We start from the raw sequence: 9,969 nt of genomic DNA on the forward strand, positions 1-9,969 counted from the left end.
GAGTATAACTTTGCCACTCTTATCTCCCTATTTAGTGTGTATTTGGCCTGTTTGTACAAGTCTTTGTCCCCACTCTTGTAGGTGTCCTCTTTGGCCTGGCGAAGCTGTTTGAGTTTTGCACTGAACCAAGGTTTGTCGTTGTTAAATAGGTCCTGGTGGTAACACACATGTCCTCACAGAAACTGATGTAGGATGTCATGGTGTCAGTGAGCTCATCCAAATCAGTGGCTGCAGCCTCAAAAACACTCCAATCAGTGCATTCGAAGCAGGCTTGTAAATCCTGCTCTGCTTCATTAGTCCATCTTTTTACAGATCTCACTACAGGCTTAGCAGATTTAAGTTTCTGCTTGCAGGCTAGTAGAAGATGGACCAAACAGTGATCAGAGAGTCCCAGAGCCGCTCGGGGGACAGAGGGGTATTCATCCTTTAAAACTGTGTAGCAATGGTGCAGTATATTGCTGTCCCTGGTGGGACATGTGATGTGCTGTCTGTATTTAGGCAGTTCGCAGGTGAGATTGGCTTTATTAAAATCACAGAGAATGATAATGAAAGAGTCCAGGTAACGTTGCTCTGTGTGTGTGATCTGATCAGCCAGCTGTTCTATCGCCGCACTCACACACGCGTCAGGAGAAATGTACTCACTCAACAGAATAAACGAGGAAAACTCCCGCAGTGAATAAAAAGACTTACAGTTCATAAAGAGAGCTTCCAAGTTTGGGCAGCACATCTTTTTTAAAACTGTCACGTCTGTACACCAGCCTTCATTGATATAAAAACATAATCCACCGCCTCTCGTTTTCCCCGACAACTTGGTGACGCAATCCGCGCTGAACAGCTGGAAGCCCATTAGATGTAGCGCGCTGTCCGGGATGGCTCTGGTCAACCAGGTTTCCATGAAGCAAAGTGCGGTTTCCATGTGGCAGAGTTTAAAAAGTCCTTGTTTGTGTGGGTGAGGAGTTGTACTTCGTCTCATGTATTTGCTCGGCAGCGGAGTCCTAAAACCATGCTGTCGGAATTTCACGAGCGCGCCAGCGCGCTTCCATCGTTTGCGTCGCTCGGAGCGCTTGTATAGGAATGCAGCTCCTCCGATTAGAATGTCCAGTAAATCGTCCGACTAATCAAAAATCTGCAAAAAGTTGTTTGGTGTGCTATTTCTGATTTCTAGTAGTTCGTTTCTAGTAAAGCTGATCGGAAAAAAACTTACTTAAAACAGGACGAAAAAACAAAAAAAGTACAAGTACCAAGGAGCTACAAACTGTGGCTGCTATCCACGGCGCCATCTTGTTCATCTTGTTGAGCACTGAGAAGCACCCAGTGACTCACTTAAGATAGTGACTTGCCGCCACCTAATGAAGAGTTTATTTCAAATTTAAAGTATAATTTCATGAAAAAAAAAAATATTTCATTATTCAAACAATTTAAATGAAAAAGTCCATATTTTAGAAACGCTATTTATGCTATTGTAATTACAGTGTAAATACATCAAAGCTAGATTTTATTTGATTGGCAACTGCCTATAGTGTTTTATTGAGTTTATTGATTTGACATAAAAGATGATGCGTACATATAATAAGGTTAGAAAAATATGCCATATAATGGTAAAAATGCCCCTGGAAATCAATTTAAAGGGATAGTTCACCCAAAAATGAAAATTTGATGTTTATCTGCTAGGACGCGCCGCCGCTGAGAAAAGTTTGAACAATTCGGACATTGTGTGAATCAGAGGTAAAAAACGATATAAATACTGTTCAGTTTCTTGCACAGACCGATCGTTTTGTGTCTTTACACATCAATGTATCGTCATGAGCCGCCGGGTTTAAAACATCAAATTTTCATTTTTGGGTGAACTATCCCTTTAAGGTGGCAAATATCATACCTCAATGAAAAAAAAAAACATTTCTGTCACTGTCAGTATCTGTTAATTTCACACATCCCTAGCCAGAGCAGACTGCTAAAGAAGTTACCAGGGCCTTGTAGAAGAATTGATAGGAACTGGGCTGAACTGTTTCCAAATAACTGGAAAGCACACAAGCAGTCCCGTGCAAATATCAGCCAGTCAGTGATCCGAAACCAAGCAACTCCAGCGAGCTCAATCATGACTGTGCATGACAACACTGGACTTACTGGTGGAGGTATCCTGCAGCAGCTATTACAACCATCATGCCTCACCTCTGTGGACTAGTGAGAATACAATGGCTTTCTTTCACTTATTGAGTGACTATCACTAGTCTTTGAACTAACAAGTTTAGCACTTTCCACCTGCAAAATAGCAGATTTAAATGCTTTAAAATAGACAATGGACACAATATTTTTTATTGTTTATGTAAGATGATTCGGTAACACTTTACAATAACAGTACATGAATTATCATGTACTAATTCCTGAATTAATAAATACTTGACTATGAACTAATGATGAGTTAAGATATGTATTAATCAAGAACTAATGAAGAACTAACTACGACATGAGTCATATGAACTTCTGAATGAATAACACTACCTTAATTACATGTTAGCTCCTGCATGTTAGTTAATGTATTAATTATCACTTTGGGGTAAACTAAATCAAACATGCTCTAGAAGCAAGATGTATGAAAATGGCACAATGTAAAATTGTTTATAAATTTGCCACCTGCAGCTGTCACAAACATCAGTGAACGACAGTGGATTTCTTGCAATATTTACATTTAACTTAACTCATCCAACACACAACGGTGCATTCATAATTAAAAACAATTTCATCTCATTCCGTTTTGAGTGATTCCACTGCTGCCGTCCTACAATAACGAATTCATTAAGCAGGTGCAATTTTCCAAATTAAAATCAGTGTTAGCATAGAGATGATGGTCATCGCTTTGTTTATGTTATGGATTGGTTTACTGTCTTTATATCATAATAATGCACTGCAGTCAGACGTTTGTCTTGTGTTCTTGCTCTTCTTTTGGGCCACTATTGCCCCTTCAAAATGTCAACTTTCCTCCTACCGTTCAATTCCTTCTCCATCCAAATGCAGCCACAGGACCTCTGCTCTTCCACTTCTGAGTGAGAGAGAGAGCGAGAGAGAGAGAGAGCGCGAGAGAGAGAGAGGGTGAGAGAGAGAAAGAGAAAGAGAGAGAGAGAGCGCGAGAGAGAGAGCGCGAGAGAGAGAGAGAGAGAGAGAGAGAGAGAGGGGGAGAGAGCGCGAGCGCGTGCGATATTTGGAAGAATGTTTGCAACCAAGCAGATCTCGGCCCCCATTGACTACCATAGTATGTTTTTTCCTACTATGGCAGTCAGTTTATAATTTAGGCTGATTGGCTGAACTAACTCTACGAACATGGAAAACAGTGATAGACGGACCTCTCAACCTTACACTAAGGTTAAAATCCAATGCAAGTTTGAGGCGACCGAGCGAAACATGATTATCTATTTCCGCACCCTGTTGCGTTGGGTCCCGCAGGTTTTTAATTTGGAAAATTGCACCTGCTTAATGAATTCGTTATTGTAGCACGACAGCAGTGGAATCACTCAAAACAGAATGAGATGAAATTGTTTTTAATTATGAATGCATCGTTGTGTGTTGGATGAGTTAGGTTAAACGTAAATATTGCAAGAAATCCACTGTCGTTCACTGATGTTTGTGACAGCTACAGGTGGCAAATTTATAAACAATTTTACATTGTGCCATTTTCATACATCTTGCTTCTAGAGCATGTTTGATTTAGTTTACCCCAAAGTGATAATTAATACATTAACTAACATGCAAGAGTTAAAAGTTCATATGACTCATGTCGTAGTTAAGTTAGTTCTTCATTAGTTCTTGATTAATACATATCTTAACTCATCATTAGTTCATAGTCAAGTAATTATTAATTCAGGTATTAGTACATGATAGTTGATGTACTGTTATTGTAAAGTGTTACCGATTCTTATATTCTTATTGACTGGAGTGTAATGGATAAAATACATTAAAATTGGTAATTAATTATTTTATTGTTGTCTCTCTCTCTAGCTGTAATGTATATTCATGTATCCCATACAACTTAATTCTTTTTAACGTATGTATGTACTATTATGCCTCTGAAACCTGTCTTTACAAGGTTATTTTTTCTGTGTATTGGCTGAATTTCAAGTATCATACAAGCATATTACTCTGGAGTCACATGCTAGTGTGCTATTCCAAATTCCAAATTCAGTCCCTGTCATAAGCATAATGAGGCACAGGTAAAAACAACAAGCTGATTGATGAACAGATTTGATTGGTCATCCAATATCACTGCGCGACTCAAAAGTGAGTACAAATAGCACAGCATGTCTCAATAAATTGCTGTAATAAGCTGTAGCGTTAAGGTTGTTCAATAACAGTGAATTTCCAGGTTCTTGCTTGAAAACTTACCATGCCTTGGGCAAAGGGCATCTTATTTTTCACAATGGCTGTGGTGACACTGAGTTCTTCTTTAAGGACTGATCATGAGGTCTTTTCTGAAGTAGGTGTTGCTTATGGAGCAGTCTCTGAAAACGCGGTCCGTTTTGGCAAACTTTTAATTGGTGGTCAAGGTACAGTACCTAATAATCATGTGAAGACCTCTGCGTTGAGGTCAGCGGAGTCTGATGGGCACCTGTCAAATGAAGAAGGTAACTTGACATCCTAAACTTAAATTGGGACTTTATTATTATTATTATTATTATTATTATTATTATTATAAGTCTTAAGTTAGAGTCTCTAACTTAACTTGATTTGTTTTTTTCCTTTAAGTGTGGTTTCACTCTGCTAGCACTAAGTTGCACCGTCTGGGTTCTTCTGTGCAATGTAGCAATGATTCAATGATCTTGCGCATTCCAGGATGGAGAACGCCATACTTTCTGGTTGACCGAGGTGAGGTGTGTGTGGCTTTTTTTTGTTTTTGTTTTTGTTTTTTTTTCTCCCATAAACTTAATTTCTCAACCATCAGGAGAGGAGTCACCAGTGCCTTTGTCTGAGATGCCAGCTAGCTGTGGTTACTCACTGAAGCGGGCACGCAGGGATGTGTCTCTTGTTGCTCCATACCGGGGCTGTCATGTCAGAAAACGGGTTAGTGTGCATGATAAAGGTGACAAGTGCTCTGTCTCTGTTCCGTCCATGTGATGCCTTTTCATGAGTTTGTTTTGGCTTTAACTTAATTTCTCCATCTCCTAACAGGGTGGAAGTTATATTCTGCCACTCATTATAATGGGAGCTCCAGTGCAAGTGTCTTGCCCTGTGAGTCCTCGCCTCCCTACCGTGTCCTGCTTCTCCTCTGGCATGATTGTCACACTTGGCATCAGAGCAGATTGTTAAAGTTAAAGGCAAGTCTCTCAATTCACATTCAATGCAAGTTGAAAGAACCATGAGCTTGACCCTTTCTCTGCTTTTAGTTGATGGATCATGGCAGCCTCTGCTCCGAACATGCTCTCAATGCTCGTTTACATTGGCGACTAATGCTGGTTCACTGGTTGTCACTGCACCCTTCACAGGAAGCTGTTGGGAAATGACGGTAAGAATAATTGAGTGCACTTGGTGTGACTTGTCATTCACAGAATGTGTGCAATTTCTTATTTCTGTAATTATACATTTGCACCGTTTACTGGTTTATTTTGGTCTTCCTCAGGATACTGCAAGGCGACTCCCTTTGATGTACGGTGACCAGGAAGTGACTCTTTCCTGTCCTCTGACACAGCCAACCGTAGCCCCAACCATAGCCCCAACCACACCTGTCCGTGACCCAACTGTCATGCAACAGATGATGGACCCTTTCCCTTTTGGAAGACCCTGGTGGTATCCTCCATATCCTGGTGTACCTACTACCCTGCCTCCCACTGTGCCACCTACAATGACTACAACTGCGCCTTTTCAATATCCTTTCCAGCAACACATGTTCCCTCACAAGTATCCCATGCCAATATTTGATCCTTTTTACTCCAAAGGTGACCCAGCTGCTCCCCCAGCACCACAACTACAACATCCCTGGTACCCAAAGCTCCCTCCTTATATGAATGGCTTCCAAAGCCCAGTTGAAGTGACCACTCCTGCAACGACCACAACTACCCCTGCCCCATACCAGCCTGCGCACCAGTATCCAGGTTTTCCAATGTACCCACCATTCTATGGTCATCACCCCATGAAGTCTTTTGTGTCTCCAACTGTGAAATACCCTTTCATGCCCCAGTATCCTAAGGATCCAATCTTTGGTCCCCACAGCCCTAAATCACCATCTTCTCCTGCACGGTTATCCTCATTCTACAGGTCTCGTAGATAACTCGCTCGATTGAGCAGATGAGTGCACTCTGAAGTGGTATTGCTTTTGACACCAGAACAATTGAACTGACATCAATATTTGTTGGGTACAAGCCTAATAAAGCTTTGTGACTTTAATGAAAATGTATTTGTGGCATTTCTTTAGCTATTTGAGCAAATGGGAATGCAAAAAATTTGAAGTCTCCCATTTGGCGCTGTAGTAGTTTATCGAACTGAGTTCTGCTGCTGTGTAACCTGCAAATGTGGAAAGGTCTATGTTGCCAGTGAATATAGTACCAAACAAAGCCATAACAAAACTGATGTGTGCCCCTCAGCAATGCACCGTAGTGTTTTGTAGAAGTAGTGTGCTTCTCACTACATAGTGTCCTCTTTTCCTTGCTCCTTTTCCTGGTGTCTTGGCTCTACTCCCGACGGAATGATGCAGGGGAAAAAGAGGACAGAGGAATCGAGGGAAAACTTGGTTGTATATTGGAATAGTATTGGTGACATAGTCATCAACTGTGCTCAAAGGATCTGCCCTCATTTTGTTGAGGTTTGGTTATTTTAAGAAATACCTAATGTATGTGTAATGATTTCAAGGTTAGATGGCCTCATACGGAGCACCAAAAAATTTAGTGATTTTTAGGTTTAAGTAGCACCATCAGCGTAATGGCTTTGGGCTTAAATTGATATTTAGCTTGTCAAACTATTTTACGGGGCACTAGCCAGGAATTTCACCTTGACCGTAAAGAACAATCACTAAAGACTGTTATCACTCTCTCTGTTTAACTATGTATATGCATGTATCCCAGAAATGCAACTTAATTCTTTAACATATGCATGTACTATTATGCCTCTGAAACCTGTCTTTAGAAAGTGCAAATCAACAATCTAACGTAATGAGTCCTATCAATAAAGACACCATAAATGTTCTGAGTATTGGCTGAATTTCAAGTAGCATACAAGCATATTACTCTGGAGTCATATGCTAGTGCGCTATTCCAAATTCAGTCCCTGGCCATTTCTCAATATGCATTCTTGTCTACTTGCTTTTTGTGGACTTGTGAAACTTTATCAGTCGTGGCCCAAGTACTGTTCCAATTCAAAGTTTACATCCCCAGATGGGTTCTTGCTCTGCCCCTTTTATTGAGGAAGCATAAAAAGGTGATTTGTGCGAACTTGAGGCAGCAGGTGTCCCACAATGCATTTTGCATCAGCGAGCGTTAATGGCGGAGGAGAAAACCCGCATTTTCTGAATTTTGTGTCATGAAATGTAGTTTTAAGAGTTTTTCAGGCGAGAATGTAGGTGTTTGAAAACTCAAATCTGTGGTTTATTGATAAAGATAGCGCCTATTTGAAAATTTGCTTTGCCGATTTTGGAGAGGTGAGCTCCAGGTGATCACCGGGCGCTCACTACTCATGAATCCCGTCGAGAGCAGCCTTACGTCGGCTAGTCATTCTGACCTTTGCCGCTGGCTCTGATGTCTCTGTAGTGGTTAAACATGAGATATAATTCATTTTAGGTATATCAAACTGGCAATCTTTGGTCTCATGAATCTATTATTTGTTCCTGGTCATATCGTTTTGGCTGAGCACAAAGTTTAGTTTCATAACCTTATATATTTATCTTTACCATCGTACAGTGCTGATTTAGCATACATTTGCCTGAATTGTTTGCTTTTGTCTTTATTTCCTATTATATAAGCCTCTTATATTTCATACTTATACATGTTTAATGGCTATTATTGCTCATTAAAGTTGACTTAACAAAAAGAGGCAGCGTAGTGTTTTATGTCATGCATTTATTCATACAGTGAAGATAATCAGAGTATATATATATATATGCACATAATGCCTGAACCACATATTAATGTTTTATGTATTTGTGTGTGTTTTATATTATATGTGGTTGTGTTTTATATTTCGTTTTGTTATAAATATACATACAGTGAGTGAAGATAATCAAAGTATGTCTGCGTTGCCTGAATTACATGTTTGTGGCTATTAATATGTTTAAATGACAACGAAGAGAGGCAGTGGTGTTTGATATATTTCGTGTTATTGTAAATATACAGTAAGGATAACCGGATTATCCAAGGCGAGCTGAGGGACGTTATCAAGTACGCTGCTGTTCCATTTGCAGGATTACCGGATTTGCGTCCTCCCGTCCTCAGGAGTTCGCACTCCCGAGTCGAACTTGCCAAATCCGAACTACCAAGTACACAAGTGCCTTGTCCAAATACCCACACTTGCGGTCTTTGCACTTGATCACTTGACTACTTATATGACGTATTTCCTGTATTTGGTCCAAGTGTTCAAGTGAGCATGAAGACCACAAGTGTGTGTAGAACTTTTCATTACCTGATGTGACACACTTATAGTGTAGTAAAAATGCAAGTGTTTGCAGCGCTTTATTTTTATTTAAATACTTTGCATTTTAAAATCAACTTCTAAATGTCGGTTCAGTAGTCCCTATAACAGATGACACAATTTAAATTTGTGGTGCTTGCAATTAAATTATAAAAAGCAGTTGCAAATGTTGTACAAAACAATTATCACCATTACTCATTTGCACCGATAAAACGTGCAACTCTTTGTTTTACTACAAAATTATATGTAATATCTAATTATTATTAATATTTACCATACACTGGAAAGGTTTCCGTGACCTCTCGCGAGATTTCGGCAAAATGTTTAACGATTTATTTCCACAACATGATGCATGATGGGATGCACTAAGCCTCAAATACCGCTCCGGAGCAGTAGCCCTGAGTCAGTAGCCCTGAGTGGGAAGCAGCAGTCCGCCATTACTGTTTTCTTGCTGTAGATACAATGTCAGAATTATACAACTCTAAAGATATAGCCTACACTAATATATATTTATGTTACTAAATGAATATAATTGTTTGCTAATAATTGTTTAAATTAATATAAAAATAAAATAAAATAATATAAAAATTAATACTTTTGAAGTAGCCTATAGGTGGGCCTTAGATAATAGCTTGAGTCCTAACTCCCCTCAGCATTTTGGGACTGCAGTACAACAGCCACAGGTGCCTGTGATTGATCCTTAACTCCAGAAACCGTTAGAAATGTGTAGGAGAGAGATGTGGCCATCCCAAGAGTCACTGTGCACCAGCATAGCAAGTGGAGATGACATCACTATAGTCTTTTACAAGTTTAGCACTTTTCACCTGCAAAATAGCAGATTTAAATGCTTTATAATAGACAATGGACACAATATTCTTAATATTTATGGAAGCTGATTCTTATTGACTGGAGTGTAATGGATAAAATACATTAAAATGTATCATTTTTAAAGCTCTCTCTCTCTCTCTGTTTAACTGTATGTATATTCATGTATCCCAGACATACAACTTAAAGGGTTAGTTCACCCAAAAATGAAAATTAGCCCATAAATTACTCACCCTCAAGTCATCCTAGGTGTCTATGACTTTCTTCTTTCAGACGAATCCAGTCGGAGTTATATAAAAAATTGTCATTGACCTTTCAAGCTGTTTCATGGCACTCAGCGGGTGTTGCATGCATCAGTCCAAAAGAAGTTAAATAAAAAGCGCCCATCCATAAAAAAAGGTGTCTCACACGGCTCTGGGGGGTGAACAAAGGCCTTCTGTAGCGAATCGGTGCGTTTTTGTAAGAAAAATATCTATATTCAAAACGTAATAATCCCTTTAATGTAGCTTGCGCTCACTGTTGTACACAGAAGCAGTTCCGGGC

The 9,969-nt window shown here is 39.7% G+C and overlaps 1 pseudogene; it reads left to right on the forward strand.

Annotated features, from left to right (window-relative positions):
- Positions 1 to 4,331: 4,331 nt before the first annotated feature.
- LOC107696830 (uncharacterized) lies at positions 4,332 to 6,342 on the forward strand (annotated as a pseudogene).
- Positions 6,343 to 9,969: the final 3,627 nt, after the last annotated feature.

The sequence above is a fragment of the Sinocyclocheilus anshuiensis genome, unplaced genomic scaffold (assembly GCF_001515605.1).
Source record: "Sinocyclocheilus anshuiensis isolate Anshui unplaced genomic scaffold, SAMN03320099.WGS_v1.1 scaffold710, whole genome shotgun sequence".
Taxonomy (NCBI): domain Eukaryota; kingdom Metazoa; phylum Chordata; class Actinopteri; order Cypriniformes; family Cyprinidae; genus Sinocyclocheilus; species Sinocyclocheilus anshuiensis.